The sequence below is a fragment of the Prionailurus viverrinus genome, chromosome C1 (assembly GCF_022837055.1).
Source record: "Prionailurus viverrinus isolate Anna chromosome C1, UM_Priviv_1.0, whole genome shotgun sequence".
Lineage (NCBI taxonomy): Eukaryota > Metazoa > Chordata > Mammalia > Carnivora > Felidae > Prionailurus > Prionailurus viverrinus.
The window spans coordinates 38,467,499-38,485,940 of record NC_062568.1 but is presented as its reverse complement, the minus strand read 5'-3'; positions in this window follow the sequence as shown (position 1 = coordinate 38,485,940).

The following is an 18,442-nucleotide window of genomic DNA, read 5'->3' as shown; positions in this document are numbered from 1 at the left end:
CAACATTATTTATTTATGTTGTCTAGACAGTATCAGGTCATAGGAATTGAGGAATTCTTCCCATTAAATCTCTTTCTTTCTTTCTTTCTTTCTTTCTTTCCTTCTCTCTTTCCCGTGGTTCTCTTGTTAAATCTTTGAGCCTCCAGGGGGTAGTGGTAGAGGCTGATTAAAAGTCTGTCTTTGGAGGCAAACAGATGGCCAAACTAGCTTTACTACCAACAGGGTGGTGACAAGCTACTTAACGTGTTTGTGTCTCAGTTTTTCCTGTGTAAAATAGCATAGTGATGCCAATGTCACGGGGTTGTGGTCAAGTTTAAATGGCACTGTGTACATAGAGGGCTTGACACAGATTAAGTGTGCAGTAAGCAATATTACAATAAATGTATTCTGTCAGCTTGCTGGGAGCCCCATCATTCTTTATCCCCTCCTCCTGTTCCTCAATCTTAGCTCTAACAGTTTTCAGAATGGGGACTCTGATGCCTGGGTATGGAAATTACCCGTCTTTCCCTGGCCATCCTGGGCCTGGGCAGAGAACGAGGTTAGAACTTGAGTGTTCCAGGAAGTGGCTTACAATCCTAGACTAACATCCCGAGGAGAACATCCCAAGAAGAGCCATCCCAAGTATGGCCCTACATGATGGACCTCTCCATTACCCCTCTACCCAACCTCCTACCCCCTTCTTACTGGTTTACTACCTTCCAATCACAGTGTCCTTATTCACTCTTCTCCATACCCACCATGAATGTCCCTGCCCCAAGGCCTTCACCCCTGTAGTTTCCCCTAACTGGCAAGTCCTTCTTCTATAGTCTTACCTGGCTGGCCCTGGTCTTCATTTAGTTTTCTGCCTAAATATTAGTCAGACCTTCCTTGGACACTATCTGGAAGAGCTCTCCTTCCCCAGGTCATCTCTGCTACCCAACTTTACATTCACACAGCACTTATTGTTATCTATACTACTATTATCTTACTTATTTGTATATAGGCTAATGAGAATAGAATCTTTGAATTGTTCTTTGTTAGTGCCTGGCAGGATGCCTGAAATATAACAGACTTTTGATAAATACTTGTAGCATCTAAATAAAGTGATAGAGCAACTATAAGACAAACATGTAAGCAATATAAGTAATTAGATAAAAATACATGAGCTTGGGGGCTTGGGAGAAATGATGGGTTTGTACTGATAAAAAGAAACCAGAAGGATCATCCAACAATAGGACATGTCAAGGGAAACGTTGTGTAGCCTAGAATGACTCAGATAAGTATAGGTGACAGTTAAGGAGACTGACTTGACTAGAGCAGAACTGCTCTCTTGAAGACTAAAAAGGGGTGAAGAGATAGTGATGGTGGTGGTGGCTGTGGCCGTGAACTCAGACTGCCATGTAGGGCTGTGTGTGTTGTGCACCACACAAGATGTATCATTCACATTGGGAAGTTTTCAGACATTATTTCTGCTGCTTTTTCTCTCCTCCCTTTCTGGTACTCCCATTATGCATATGTTGGTGCACTTAAGGGTGTGTCACATTTCTCTGAGGCTCTATCAATTTTTCTGCATTCTAGTTTTTCTCTTTTTGGATTGAATAATCTCTGTCCATTTAAGTTCAAGTTTGCTGATTCTTTATTCTCCCAGCTCAAATCAACCTGAGAATTTACACTTAGTTCTTTTTGAATAGTTTCTGTCTCTTTATTAATATTTTGTATTTGATGAGACATAGGCATCCTTCTTTAAATGTGGTTTCCTTCAGCTCTTTGAATATCCATATAATAGTTGTTTTGAAATCTCTATTAGATTCAACATCTGGGTTCTATCAAAGGCAATTCTTGTTGTCTGCTTTTTTTTCCCCCCCTATGTACAGGTTATACTTTCCTCTTTCTTTGCCTGTCTTATAATTTTCTGTTGAAGACTGGATATTTTAGGTTCTGTATTATAGCAACTTTGGATCCTGATTCCCTTCCCTCATCTCTGGGGATCATTTCTGTAATTTGCTGTTTTACTTATTTAGTGACTTGGCTGGACTATTTGAGTGAAGTCTGTTCCCTCTCTGCTTCACCCTCTGTTGATGTTGCTCTTCAGAGAGTGAAGACAGGTGTGTACACAATCGCCCTGGAATGACGGTGCTTTTGGTGGGGATCTCTGTCTCTTTCTCTGATCTCCCTCTGAAGATGCCTGCCTCATTTGGTATCATACTCAGCTATAAAGGTCCACTGTCTACCGGTTGATTGATGTATTCTATCCCAACAGTGCTCGGTGTGTAAATTATTCAGCATTCTGATCCAATAAAATTTGGGCCCTTTGGCACGGGTAGTTTTTGAGGTTTGTTCTAGTCCCAGGAACGCTCTTTTTAGCTGTCTCTTTCCTTGGTCCTCTGGTGAACTACGTGATCTATGGTTTAGCTTGTTGCTCTTAATTTAAAGGAGCTATTGTTTCCAAGAGCACACTTAAAGCTGGACTTTCCTATACTTCATTCCTTTAGAAAGTCAACTTCTTTGGGAAGAACATTGCAGCTTCCTTTTCTTGAGGACTTTGTCCCTGGTCAAAATCTCAAAGCCACTATACTGGATGCTGGGTGGGGTGACGGCCTCCAGTCTTCTCAGCTTGCCTCTTCTGGGGTAGAACCTCTGCCGTAGGAGTGAGTTGGGGTGTGGACGATCAGGTCCCAGGATTCCTGACCTTCCATGCGGCAGGTACAGCCCCTCCTGTGAGCGGCAGCTGGGTTGCAGAAGACAGCCCTCATCTTCTCAGCTGCCCTCACCAGGCATGTAGCCTCTTCCACTCAGAGCTGGAGAAGATAAGAAATGATAAGCTGGTGGCCTGCTTCTCCTGGTGAGATATGGTTAACCCCTAACCGAGAGCTGAGGGGAGAGGGAGCCCCATCTTGTTGGCCCTACCTGCCCAGAGTGTTGTTTCCATCCAGTTGAGCTACAGGGGAAGTGGGGATGGTAGTGGAGGTGAAGAAAGTGGGTTGCGGTTCAAATACTATAGGATCTTTCTGTTTTGAAATAGGATTTTAGTACATTTTCTTGAATAAAGGTTTCTTCAACTGCCATATGCCCTGAGGACAACTTCCAGAGACTTGAAGTGCTATTGTTGTTGTTTCAATAGTTTTTACCCGTTTGTCTCTCTGGAGCAGGGGTTGGTGGGGCTCCTCCGGCTGCCATCCCAAAGTGATGGACCTCATATAGTAGGTTTGTGTGTTCACAATAATAAACATTGTCTAGCAGATGGCTGTAAGATATCTTATTCTAACAAACTCAGAATGTTCCAAAACCTTTCATCAGATAAAAGTCAAGTGTCTTGAAAAAAGCATACCTTTTTCTAATTGGCACTAAGACTTCCTTGAGTCAAGCACTGGCTTTGGTGGTGAAGGTTACTACGGTGGGAGTGTAATGTAGTTAGAGGTGGAGGTAATCCGGGCCACAGTGTGGCATTAGAGTTGCTGCGTTTGGCTGTGCAAGTTATTTATTGTGCAAAAGTAGGGACATCGTAGATTTTGATTTATACTCACAATCCTGTTGAGTGACTGCCAGTTGCTTCTCCTGATCCCCTTTCCCACCCTTTCTTGCTCTGAGTCCTAAGAAGTAGACCTGTGTGAATTGCCTCAACGGGCTGCCTTGTTTTCTGGTTTTTGGTTGTATTCACAGACAGGGGGCAAAAGGAATGTGAAGCGGAATCATCTCTTTCTTGCTATGTCACTATGAGTTGATCCTCTACTGAAGGGTCACAATTCATGTCAAATAGCCCTTTCCATATAGCCACCTTCCTCTAGGTTGTGATAATCCCACCCTGCCCTGGAACCTTCAGCCTGCTTCAGATTCTGTGTCTCCCCCTCTCTCTGCCCCTCCCCTACTCATGCTCTGTCTCTGTTTCTGTCTCTCTCTCTCTATCTCTAAAAATTAATAAATGTTAAAAAATTTTTTTTAAAAAGAAATTTCTTTTTTTCCTGGCAGCTTTGTAAAAAACAGACGGGGACAAAGGAGTGCTTAAGAAAAAGAAGTCAACTGGAAAACGAAACGGGGAGAGACTAGACTTCCACTATCCTTGAAACAAAATCCTTGAAACTAAACGGTGAGAGACTAGACTGGAAAAGAAGCCCTGCGAAAGAAAGGGAGTGTTCCGATGCAGGGAAAAGCTAAGCTTCCTGGCGAGTTGTGTTGGAAATAGAAGGAAAGAAAGGCAAAGAGCAAGGAAAATATAGTACTTTTGGGTAAACTGGAGAGTTGAGGCAAATGATAGAAATAATAATAATGACAATGATTAACTGTACCTTAGATTTATTAAATGCTTCCTGAATTATGACAGCAAGTTTCTAAGAGCTTAACGAATATTAATTTGATTAATCCTTCACCAACTTTGTGAAATAAATCTTATATGAACATTATACAGATGAGGAAGGAAACAGAGGCACAGAGAGCTCCAGCTACTTCTGAAGATCTCATAGTAAGCAGGTTAGTGAGTGAGAGATCTGAGATTCAAACTCCAAAGCCTAAGCCCTGATGCCTCTTGAGATACACAGAGATACACAAGGAGTACGGTGGGGGGAGGGGGGTCAGGGAATAGCGCTCCTAAATCAACTATCTAAGTGTCTTTACCCCAGGTGCCCACCCAGATGGCCATAATTCTTGCTTTTTTCATACTCACCTCTGAATGGAATGCCCTCACCGTCTTGCTATAACAGCAGCAACAACAAAAATACTACAGGTCTTCCTTGACTTACAATAGGATGACATCCCGATAAAGCCATTGTAAGTTGAAAATATCACAAGTCAAAAATGCATTCAATACTCCTAACCTCCTAATGAACATCATAGCTCCACCTAGCCTACCATAAATGTGCCCAGAACACTCACACTGGCCTACAGTTCGGCAAAATCATTAACACAAGGCTTGTTTTATAATAAAGTGTTAAATATCTCATGTAATTTATTGAATACTGTACTGAACGTGAAAAACAGTGGTCATATGGGTATGGCTTTTTTACCCTCATAATCGTCTGGCTGAGTAGGAACAACTCTTTCTGCTACCGCCCAGCATCATGACAGAGGACCACACCACATATCGCTAAGCCAAGAAAAGATCAAAATTCAAAATTTGAAGCACGATTTCCACTGAATGCATATCACTTTCTCGTCATCATAAAGTTAAAAAATGTTAAGTTGAGCCATTAGAAGTCAGGGGCTGTCAATAATAATAAAATAACAATAATAGCTAGCGTTGAGCATCTATTATATGGTGTCACTCTTTCATGCACTTGACATGTGTTTGCTCCTTAATCTTCAAGACAACCCCATGAGGTAGGTATTAGTATTATTCTCATCCACTAAAATGTACACGGCAGGGAGCAGTTTCTGTCTCTTTTATTCATCAGGTTGCTACCTGGTACATTGCAGTACTCAGCAAAGGTTTGTTGAATGAATGAACTTTCCAGATGTGGAAACTGAGGCACGGCTAGGCCAAAGAAGAAACAATCAGTACACAGTGGGGACAGGCTGGAGCCCAGCAGTCTGGCTTCCTAGGCTGTGCGGAATCAATAACTCACTCCAACATAGTCTTTGAGGCCAACACGATGTCACCCCCCCGTTGGGAAGATGGAAGGGAAATTGATCTTCTGGGAAAACCTTCCCACCCCTCTCCCTTTCCTGTGGGACGTCTGAGAAGAAACTGCCTCCTAGGCTGTAAGCAAGAGCACTCGCTAATCATGTAGCATCTTGCTTGATTTCAAATCCTGCCCTGCGTCTTTGTGCTCTTCCTCACCTCTCCATGGCCTCCTCCCTCATTCTTTTCTGTGTTTCTAACCTCTTATGCACTCATTCCGAATTCCCAGGATCACACTCCCACCCTCAGCCTTGCCCTTTATCTCCCTTAGCCAAATTCTGGCAGTGACACTGTCCATGCAGCCACTTCCCCCCCATTCCCTGGGGCCCATTGTGCTTGCTCTGCAGAAGACACCACTTGGGTTTCCATTTCGATCCAACCTTTGATCCTCTCCAAGCTCTTTTTATAGTCTGCAACTTGCATTTCCTGTTTCCTCTCAAACTTGGAAGTTAGGCAGTGTAGGCTGACCTGGGTGTGGTAAGCGAAAAGTCGGGCTGGCATCGCCTCCTTCCTGACGTCTCATATAGTAGCAGCAGGGAGAGGACTCTCCATGAGTATTTATGAGACACCTAATAGGAGCCCAGCGAGGAGATAAGGTGAGCATACCTGTTGGGGAGGGAAGTCCGGCCTTAGGCGTATGCTGCTGTTGCAAAGCCTTGCCTGAACCCACGCCTTAACATTTAGCAAAGGGAAAACGCCAAAGGACAAGTGGCCTCAGACTTCCCAGATGGGAGCAGATTGTATCCATGATTGTATTCTGTTGAGCACTGCATTTGCTAAGACTTAATGTCCCATGAAGGAGCTGTGGATCCAGCAACTGATAATAATAACTGGAACCAAAATCTAAGTTTTTCCGGTTGGAGGATCAGAATTCATTTCTGGAGCCATGAGTTTAGGAGGAACTACTGTGTGATATTTCGTACACCACAGATACTATTTTCTCTTTGGGGAAGAAACCCGTTCTTAGGAAGCCAGATATGGAAGGCAAATTGCCTTTTGTGGTCTCCTTGCGACTCCTGGCTCTCAGAGCTTGTGACTCATAACCACAGACTTCAGCCTGAGCCCAGGCAACAGCTTGGAGCTGAGATGAAGGTTATTACTGGAGGTGACTAACCAGCGTCCAGCTGAGGTAACGGAATCTGGTGCTGCTAATGAGAAAAGATGACTACTGCCTTTTCTTTTCCACAAGCTGGAGGTTTTCTTTGGCTGATTTTCCTCCTCTGCAAGAAACAGCGGACCTTGCCTCTCCAGACATAACATTTCCACAAATGTAGAATTATAGAATGTTAGAACTAGAAATTTCCTTAGGGATAATCTTCATCTTCTCAAATTACACAGAGAGAAACTGAGACAGGGAGACCAGGTAACTTGGTTTGTTAATAAAAAGACTAGACTGATGTCTGAGTCCAGGGCTTTTGCTGTGGAAGCTACATGGATATCTCCATGGGCATCTGATAGTCTGGCACAGAGTAATTAGAGAGGAGAGAATGTGTATATATATATTTTTTTTAATGAATGACATCTGTTGACTCCCCTTCTGAGGTTTGGCAGTATTCCGATCATCAGTGACATTGAACAAAGACAATGCCTCCAGTGCCATCCTGCAACTGACAGGAACAGAAAGACCACGAACAGAGGAATTACCGATCTGTATGGAGTTTGAGCGTGACCTGGTCATGTTGGCCAGAGGGGCTTCATGCATATGGCATCCTTTCAGCCTGCCAAGTATACAGACTGTGTGGTGGGTTGTGCTCCGTCAATTTATCTCATTGGAACTTTGTTTCCCCAAATCCCCCTCCGTGCATGAGTCAGCTTAGAGTTGGCCAGAAGTGGAAGCCGCACGAGGTTTGAAAAGCAGAAGAGAGAGGTGGTGGCCATTACTTTTGGAAGGTCTTTTCGGAGCTATCTACGGTGACCGATGGGCAGAGCTTATCCCCACTCTGCTCTGCATCCCGTCCTTCCAGCCCACTGACCCTGCTGACCGACAGCAGCCCTAAGCCCGCCACCAGCTCCTTGGCTAAAGACTGCAGAAGCAGCAGACACAAGAGCATCCCGTAGATGTCTTCACGGCCCCACCTCGCAGTCCCTGTTCAGCCTCTGGAACGCTGGAACGAGCTGATTCTTCTATCTGACTAGTTGATGACTCCTTCCCGCCTTTTCCAACTCACTGGCTCTTTCACATCACTTCCCCAGCCCCTCCCACCAATTCCTAGAAGAGCTCCTTTATCCTGTAGGAGAGTGATTGCACCTCTGGCTGAATCCTGAGTGCTTCATGCTGGGTCTCCAAGAGGAGCCTGGGGCAGGCCAATGCACTGGCCTCTCCCTGAATTTGGTAATCCACCAGGAAACCAGCATGGCAGCGGGGGAACCAGGAAGTGCTTTCGCTGTGTGCAGGCAAATACATGTTGTGGGCACCTCCCTGTAAGACTCCTCGGGTGAAGAAGGAGTCCCTAACTCTGACAGCAAAGGATAGTCAAGGGGTTAAGGGAAGCTGAGAGCCATACGTCCTGGTGGGTCTTCCCATGGGAACAAAGCTTCTAGCATCCGAAAGGCTTTCTCAACTCTTGCAATCACCCCAACACTCTCTTGCTGCTTACCTCTATGCAAAGAACTGAGCTGTACTATAAGACTTGATATCCTTGTTGTCTAATTGATCTACAGAGCTGAAGACTGGCTTCCTTAATCTATCTTGACAGTTCCTATTTCCAGACCCTTCCGGGACTAGATACGTTGTGAAAATCAATCTTAAAAGGACTGTGATTAACTGAACTCTTCCAACCCCTATAAAATACATAATTTGTAGCTTCTCACATTATTATTTCTTTGCCCTGTCATTTAAAAAACATGAAATGACGGTGGTAAAAAGTCAGAATATCATTTTAATGAACTTCCTGGTGTCTAAGACAAAAGTCCCCAAATTTGAAAACTGCTCAACTCACCACATTTTAGCTGAACTCTAAATGGCAGAGGAAGGGTGTGACTATGTCTGATGGTAGGACATCAAGTGATTTTTTAAAATAAAAACCTACCTCTTTTCTTTTTTTAAAATGTTTTTATTTATTTTTGAGAGAGAGAGACAGAGAGAGAGAGAGCAGGAGAGGGAGAGCATTGGCAGAGAGAGACAGAGACACAGAACGTGAAGCAGGCTTTAGGCTCTGAGCTGTCAACACAGAGCCCATGTGGAGCTTGAACTCACAAACGGTGACACGACCAGCCGGAGCTGAAGTCGATTGCCCAACTGACTGAGCCACGCAGGCGCCCCTCCCTCCTTTCCTCTTTATTGGGCAATGCAAATTGTGATTTTAAAACTGTGCATTGCTTTAATTTTTTTTAACGAGCTAAATCAGCAGTTCCTGAGAACACTGATAGGGCAGTTTGTTGAACAGATGTTTCAGAAGAAAGGATTCTCTGATCAAAGAAAATGTGAGAAATACTGCTACTTTCAAAAAAAGTGACAGAGTGCTTCCCTGTATCAGGAGCTGTGCTGCACACAGAGAAAAATATACCTGGTCGCAGCACAGTTAAATAGGCTTCCTTTCTGGAAGATTCTTGAGGGCCTCTACAATACAAATATGCATTGTGAATACCACAGGGAAATTCTGTGCCACATTTTCTCAACTGATTTGACCACTCTCCTCCTCCTCTTCTTCCTCCTCCCCTACCTTCTTTTCTCTGTTTTTAAGCTTACAGAGTAGAAAGGTTATACTTAGGGTATTTGTGAAAAGCTGATCCAAATCAAATAAAATCCTGAGCCTATCTAATTTGCAAAAAAGAATATTTCTAAAAAGCAGCATTGAACTCTTGTCCAAGTTGAACCCGATATCATTTTAAAAACTAAAAATGAAAAGACGCTATTCATTTTTTAATAAAATGAGCCAAGAGCATTGCCATCATATTTGTTAGCCATGCAAAGGTGGATTTTGATGTTTTCATAACTTTAGTGGAACAAACGTTTAATGTCTCTGCTATAGTGGTGATAATTCACAAAGCAGAAAAACAACAAGCAAATTCTGGAATTAGGGCTGTCTTCATACTTCTGTTGTAAAACATTAATTCAACACAACTTGATGATATGTAGTAGAGGAAAAATTTGAGTCTGGATTGTTCTTTGGGAATTATAATCCAAGTGTCTGCCAATATCCACTCAAGGATTATCTTCTCTGGTACTTTTGGAGGAAAGGGAGCTTGCCTCATTTTTGCTCCAGGGTCGGTCCAAACCAGCCCACTTGTCTGATGTGCTCTGCTGCACCATTCACTTGGGCCCCCACTTACCTGAATCCTGGTCCCTGAGGATTCTGGCATCCCCCCTTGATATGCTGCTGTCTCTGGCCTCAGCTGAGTGGGGCTCCAGGCAAGGCTGCCACATTTGACTTCATTATTCTGTTCCTGAATTTCCCACTGAGCTGTTGGGGTTGGGGGAAAAAGACTTTTTGTTTTTTACGAGCTGGATTAGCTGAGGATACAGATGAGATGTAGATATTACTCTCAAAATTCCTTCGCCATTTTACCATGGGAAATTCCTAACCTCGTCACAGCCTTGAATTATCTCTATCTTCTTTGCCCCTTTTCTTCCTCTCTTTTTTAAAAGTTGAGTATGTTCAGGTGCAACTTGCATATGGTAAAATTCACTCTGTTTAGTGAGCAACAGTTTCATGACTTTTGACAAACGCTACACTTGTGTAACTGTCCCTGCAATCAAACAAAGAACAATTTCCTTGACCCCCCCCCCCCACCCAGATTCCATATAGTCCCTTCTAGACACCCACTCACCTCACCCCCAGCACTTGGCTACCACTGACTGATGTTTTCAGTCTATCTTTATCTTTTTGAGAATGTCATAAAAAAGGAGTTAAAAGGGAACCATACAGTATATGGCTTTATTTACTTAGCATCATCTATTTGAGATTCATTCATGGTTTTATGTGAATCAGTGGTTCGTTTGTTCCTATGCTGAGTAATACTCCATGGATGAGTGTACCGCAGTTTTTTTCTTTAAACCCATTTGCCAGTTGAAAGACATTTGAACTGTTTCCCATTTGGGATATTTATAAATAAAGTCACTATAAACATACACATACGGTTTACATGTGAATGTAAGTCTTCATCTCTATCTTGGGTGAGTACTTAGGGATGAGATTACTGAATCATGGGATAAGTATGTGTTTAACTTTATAAGAAACTGACACGCAGGTTTCAGAAGTGGCTGTATCATACTGCATTCCCATCAGCAATGTATAAAATTTCCAGTTGCATTCTATCCTTATCAACACTTGGAACTGTCAGGTGTTCTCCAAGCAATTCTAACAGTGGTGTCTTATTGTGCTTTTTAATTTGATTTTCCTCGTGACTAATACTTTTAAACATTTTTTCATGAGCTTATATGCCACCCATACGTCTTTTTGGGGGAAGCGTCCAAATTGCCCATTTAAGAAAATTGGATGGTTTGTTTCCTTAATATTGAGTTTTCAAGGCTCTTTGTAAATTCTGGGTATAAGTGCTTCATCAGATGTGTTTTGCAAATATTTCTCCCAATCTGTGGTTTGTCTATTAATTTCCTTACTTGTGTCTCTCAACGGAAATTTTAAATGTTGATGAATTCTAATTTATCATTTTTTTTCCTTTATGGATCATACTTTTAGTGTGGTATGTAAAAATATTTTACCCAACTCAAGGTCACAAAGATTTCCCACTAGTTTTCTTCTAGCAACTTTATAGTATTGGGCTGACATTTAGGTTTAGATCCATTTTTGTAGATGGCTCAAGATATGGGTTAAGCTTTATTATTATTGTTCTTTCATGTGGAGATCCAATCATTCCATCCCAATTTGTTGAAAATACTGTCCTTTCTCACTTAAATTACTGTATTAGTCAAGGTTTTCCAAAGACTCAGAACCAATAGGATATATATATATATATGTGTGTGTGTGTGTGTGTGTGTGTGTATATAATTATTATATAAATATAATTATTTCTTATGCGGAATTGGCTAATTCAATTATGGAGGCTGAGGAGTACCACCATCTGCTGTCTGTAAGCTGGAGCTCTGGGGAATCTGGTAGTATAATTCTAGTCCAAGTCCAAAGGCCTGAGAACCAGGGATGCAGATGTTGTTAAGCCCCAGTCTGAGAGCAGATGTTTCAACTCAAGTGCTCAGGCAGAGGAGGAAGAAAATTCTCCCTTCATCTGCCTTTTTGTTCTATTCTGGCCCTCAGTGGATTGGATGATGCTCACCCATTACTCAGTCTACCAATTCAAAAGCCGATCTCTTCCCAAATTGTCCTCACACACACCTAGAAATAACATTTAACATGATTTCTGGGCATCCCCTGGCCCAGTCAAGTTAACACATAAATTTAACTATCCCGATGACCTTGGAATTTTTGCCAATACTCAATTGACCATATACATGTAGCTCCATTTCTGGACTCTATTTGGTCCCGTTGAACAGAACTATGTCTTAATTGTGTCTCTTAGAGAGAAGTTTAAAATTTTGATTAATTCTAATTTATCAATTTTTCTCCTTTCACCATATGACATAGTCTTGATTAATGTTACTTTATAAATTAATTCTAAAAATCAGAAAGAAGTACAACTTTGTTCTTTTCAAAATTGTTTTAGCTTTTCTAGTTTCTTGGCTTTTACATACAAATTTTAGCATCAGTTTGTCTATTTTTATAGAATATCTCACTGTGATTTTGATTTAGGTTGTCTCTTTAGCTAAATTTGGGGAGAATTAATTACTTAACAATATCGAGTGTTTGAATCCATGAGCACAGTAATTTCTCTATTTACTGAAGTCTTCTTTAATTTCTTTCATCAGTGCTTTATAGTTTCTAATATACAAATGCTCCACAATTTTTGTTAGATTTATACCTAAGTCTTTCATGTTTTTCAATACATTTATAAATGGCACATGTAAAAAATTCAATTTCCAACTGGTCATTGTTAGTATATTCAAGAATGTTGTTTTTATGTGTTGACCTTGTATAAAGTGCAACCTTGCTAAACTCACTTATGTATAGTGCATATTTGGAGACTTTCGGGGGATTTTCTACGTAGACAATCATGTCTGCAGATAGAGATAGCTTTATTTCTTCCCTTCCAATGTGTATGCCACTTTTCTTCTTGCCTTACTGTAGCGGCTAGAATCACCAGCAGGATACTGGTAGGAGTGGTGAGAGCAAATATCCTTGCCTTCTTCCTGATCTTAGAGGGAAAGCACTCCGTCTTTCGGTTAAATATATTAGCTGTAGGTTTCTAAATGATGCCCTTTATCAGATTAAAGAAGTTCTGCTCTATTCTTAGCTTGCTGAGAGTTTTTAACATGAATAGTAATTTTGTCAAATGCTTTATCTGAATCTATTAAAATGATCATGTGTTTCTCTTAGTCATTTAATATGGTGAATACCATGATTGGTTTTGAAATATTGAATTGTATTTCTGAGATAAACCCTACTTGGTATAATGTATTATTCTTATTGCTAGATTCAGTTTGCCAATATATTTTTTTTTTCGGTTATATTTTTGCGTATCAGTTTGGGCAAATTCTGTCACTCTTTCTTCAAATTCATTTATTCTTTCCTTAGTTGCATTGTGTCTATGGAGATAGCCCACTGGTGTTACTCTACATTTCTGACACTGTGTTTTCTATTCCTTGTATTTCCATTTGTTTCAATAGTTTTCTCATCTCTGCTGAGACTCCAACTATTTATTCATCTTTATCACTAGATGCTTTGACATATTGATCACAGTTATTTTAAATTCCCTGTCCAATATTCCATGTCATCTTTGAGTCTGGCTTTGTTGATTACTTTGCCTTGAGATTGTTTTCCCTTGCTTCACCCCCCTCCCCCCCCCCCCCCCACACACACAACCTTGTAATATTTTTACTGAATTCTAGATATAATGTATAGAACAGGAAAGATGGAGGTAAATTGAATTCGTGCCTGAAAATGAACGTGCCTTTTCTACTAGGCCATTCATGTGGCGATTTGAGGCAATCTAGTCAGAGTTTGATGGGTTTGTGTTGTATCATTGCTGTGGTTACCTTTAGTATGGCACCAACCTTGAATTCCTTTAGCCTTACCTTGTGCTTAGGGTGGACATTTGGACGGCTAGTGGGTATTTCTTAGTGCTCTTTTTTTTTTCACCCTTAGTTTGTATCATTGAGTATCTGTATCCTAGGTGTATCGATTCATGCCCTTACTCCTCCCTCACCAGTAAACGGCTGTTGCTTGTGATTAGGTGCCTGCAAGCCCACCAAAGGTGGGAATCAGAGAGTGGTCCTCTAATGTCTTGATCCAACTTCACTCTTAGGTAAACCTTGCCTCACTGAATCTGGGGGGCCAATATTTTTCAGGGTTCCTGCCTCTTCTCCCACTGGCAGGCAAACTCTACTTTGTATTTTTGAAGGGGATTACGAGGGAGAGAATTCCCTGCCTCTCCCCCAGTGGTCGAAGGCCTGGGCCCACAATGTATCTAGGGGAGAGGTTTGTCTCTTCCGTTCCCCCACCCTCGTGGGTCTTCACCTATGCCCTGGGAGAGACAGATTTTCTTCTATTTCCCCAGAAGCTTATGGCTTTTTTTCTAGTTGGGAGATGGGTCCCAGCGGGGTTTGTGTTTTTCCCACTGTGGTAGCTACTCTCTCCTCTAGACATCTATCAGCTTGCTCAGGTCTCCTGCCCTGCCCATCTTTCTCGATAGTACTTGGAGTCAGGTGGATGTTTGTGGAGACTGTGAGTAGGTGCAGACTTCTTTGGTGTCTCTGGAATTCCTGGAGTCACCCTTGGCATTTAGGAATTTATTAAACATTTATCTGTATTCTTCTTATTCGTGTATATGGCATCTAGTGTCTCTCCTTGCTCTGGCTTGAGCCAGTGCCTGCTGCTCGTCTCCTTGGAGGGGCCTGTCTTTTCTTAGATTTTAGGTTAATTGGTTAACTATGAATTCAGCTATATGATGGGTTCAAGAGAAATTTGGTTTTGCAGTTTATGCAGCTTTTTCTTGTTATTGTGGCAGTTGACATGACGCTCTCCATAACCTTTATACAATCTACACAGAAGTACCATTTCCGTTCTCTTTATATAACCTCCATACATTTCTCACTTCCTTCCAATTCTCTTGCTTCCCCCTCACTCCAAGGTATCAACAGAAATGCCAGGTCCAATTTCATTAGGCAGAAAAATCTAGCTCTTCATCTGTCCCATTCTCACACATCCAGGCCGTGGTTAGGGGCTCTTATTTTTCTTAGTAAAAAAAATAAAACAAAACGAGAATACATGAAGATCTTTTATATAACTGAAGAACTGTGGAGAGCTTAAAACCGTACATGTTCAGCTGAAAGTACCAGAAAATACAGTAACTGTTAAACCACTATGACGTTAATTAGTACATTGCAAGAAATATGGAAGTGATCAGTCCCAGGGTTAATCTGATAGTTTAATGATGTTTTCAATGGTGCTAACCTCAGAGTCTAGCTTTCTTCCTCATACACATTACCTCGTGGTTGCAAGATGGCTGCTATATCACTGGACATAGCATCTTTTTACAAAATAGTGTTCAAAGGAGGGAAAGTAGTAAGGAGACAAAATAAAGAAGAGAGCTTGTACTGGTCACATTTCTTAAAGCCAGACATCCAAATCCACTCTAATCAGAATTACTATTTACTATTAAGGAATAGTAAATAGTTCACAGAATTTTTTAGAAAGCCAGAAGAACAGACTTTCTAACCAAAAACAATGCAACTGAACAATGACCTATCAAACCTTAGGCTGTTATAGATGAAACGTGACTAAGATTGCCACCTTGCAGCACTGATGATACCAGAGCCCTACCATAACTGATTGGTAAGAATCAGATGTTTTATCAGGGTGCCCGGGTGGCTCAATTGGTTAAGCGTCTGACTTCAGCTCAGGTCATGATTTCACAGTTTGTGAGTTTGAGTCTTGCATCAGGCTCTGTGTTGACAGCTCAGAGCCTGGAGCCTGCTTCGGATTCTGTGTCTCCCTCTCTCTGCCCCTCCCCTGCTTGTGCCCTGTCTCTCTCTCTCTCAGAAATAAATAAACATTAAAAAAAAAAAAAAGAATCAGATGCTTTTATCTCCCTAGATGCCAGAATATGAGCCATGGTGCTATGTACACAATCTAATTCTAATTCTGTTGCATCCACTTAGTCAAACCAAGGTCATATGCTTCTATCCTAACTGCAAAAGCATCTTTGAAGTTGACTTTTCAGTTTCCAAAACTGGGGCCACATGCATATGTCAACACCAATTATTTGGCAAGAAGACTGTGATTCATTCTTTGGGGTGAGCATATTCTTTTTACCAAAACTGAGAGTCTCTTAGGAACGTACGAGGGGAAAAGTTGTTGGGTAGGCAAACAATATTTATTTATTCAAATACTTGGGCACTAACTACACAGTTGGGCCTAACACTTTTCTAGTGGCTTGGGATATCTCGGTGAACCAAGCAAAAAGTATCCTTGCCCTTGAGGAGATTACATTCTAGTTGGGGTGGGGGGAGGCATCATTAATGGGTTTATAGTACTAATATGTGTCATGTAGAATGCGGTGACACAGGAAAGAGAAAAAATTAGAGCAGGGGATTAGCAATGTAGGAGTTTGAGGTGGAAGGAAGGTTTAGATGGACTTCTTGAAAAAGGGAAATGTCAGCAAAGGGGAGGAGAGCCAGTGCCCTGGGAACTGCGAGCCAGAGACCGGGAGCAGCTGGGGCAAAGGCGTTCGGGCAGGAGTGTTCTGCGTGGGCAAGGAGGTCGGTGTGACTGGAGAAGAGCGAGGCGGAGTGGCAGAAGGTGAGTTCAGTGAAGGAATTCGTGGGGCCCATGGCCACTTTAAGGACTCTCGTGTCTAGATGCTGAAATGGAGAGCTTTTGTAGGCTTTTGAGCAGAGGAGGAACATGACCGGAGTTATTTGAAGATCACTCTGACTGCTGTGTCGAGAATCGCCTGTTGGTGGCCAGAGAGGGAAATAGGGGTACCTGTTAGGCAGAGGCAAAGGCGATAGGGCCGGGGTGACACGGTGGAGGATGGTGAGCAGTGGTCCAGCCTGCCATGTATTGTTAAGGCAGAGCCAGGAACGGAAGGGCTGTGAATGGGGAATGAAAGAGCACAGCAAAGATGACTCCAAGGTTTCTGCTTTGCAGCTGGAAGGATAGGGCTGTCACCACCGGCTGGGAAGGCTGTGGGTGGAATGGATTGGGAGGCAGGGGGCAAGGAGCAGAAGTTCAATTTCGGAGAGGCAAGTCTGAGATGCCTTTTAGATATCAAGAAGAAATAAATATCTCATGGGCAGTTAGGTGTATAAGCCTACAACCTGGGTGAATTGTATGGGCAACAGATATAAATGGTCTCCCAGTGGAAACAGCAGCTGGCAGCGGCTTTGCTGGAAATAGGAGGTTATTCCCCGCACCCCCCCTCCCCCCGCTGCAGAGCCTCCAAATTAATAAAGTCCTTTGATGCTTTCCAAAAGCAAATGTCATTAAAACACATTAAACACATTTTTCAGACATTAAAACACATTTTTTATGGGAGATTTAATCAAGATAAGGTAGCTAAGGTAAGACAAAGAGTTATTAACAGAATTAAGGCTCCTTTGTACGTTTGATCATTATTCTTCTGTCTTCCCAGCTGAGTTTCGAAGGGAGGCAGGATGCTGAACTGTGAAGTGTGTGAACTCTGGCATGAGACAGACCAGGTTTGAGTTCAGCTTCCAGCATTTATTAGCAGTGGGGACTTGGCAAATTACTTACCCTCCCGAACTTCAAGGTCAGGAGTAATTATAGCACCTACTATTATTAACCTTGTTAAAATAATGCTTCTCCGTAGCACCTGTCAGAGGCCTCAGCCATTCATTTATTCATTCGTCCAGCAAATAGTCATGGCCACCTATAACTTGCTAGGTGAGGAGTGCGCACTGTGAATAATGCAGACTGCCCCTGTCCTCATGGACATTGCAGGGTAAGAAGCAAGCAGTTTAGAAAAGAAGAATCCCACTGATGGGGGAAATGCAAATTAAACTCACAATGAGAAATCACTTCACTCCCGTCAGATTGGGTGGGGGGAGGGTAATAAGACCCAAGTTTGGTGAGGACAACGGGGAAGTCAATAGGTCTTTTTCCAGTGAAAGTGGGAATTTAATTTGTGCACCACTCTGGAGACCAGCCTGATGATATCCGGTGAAGTGGAACACGTGCGTTCCCTGGCATCCCAAAGTTCCGCTGGTACAAAAGACCGTGTGCCAGAGAAATTGTCACATATGCTCTCTGGGCCGCGTGCGCCGAATGTTCGCGGCAGCACCGGTCCCGACAGCAAGCAAGTAGAAGCAACATAAATGTCCACCAGTGGAGGGTTCAAATAACGGATTAGTATTCAGGATTTAAAAATAAACAGAATGGGGCCGGGTGGCTCACTTGGTTAAGCGTCGACTTTGCTTTAGGTCACGATCTCACATTCTGTGGGTTCAAGTCCCATGACGGGCTCTGTGCTGACAGCTTGGAGCCTGGAGTCAGCTTCATATTCTATGTCTCCCTCTCTCTGCCCCTCCCCTGCTCGCACTCTGTCTCTCTCTCTCAAAAATAATAAATAAACTTTCAAAAAAATTTAAAAAAACCAGACTAGGTCAGTGTGGCAAATCTCCCCCCCACAAAATGGGTAAAAATGCAAGTTGCAAAGACAGTTATCTTTTGTCTAATTTCAACACCACATAAGACAATATTATATGTTCTTATGTAAGAAAATGTTGAAATATACACGGGAAGGATATACACAAGATTGGTTACCTCTCTGGAGGAGAAAGGAGGAGAAACAGTAAGGAAATGGATGCGGTGACAGGGG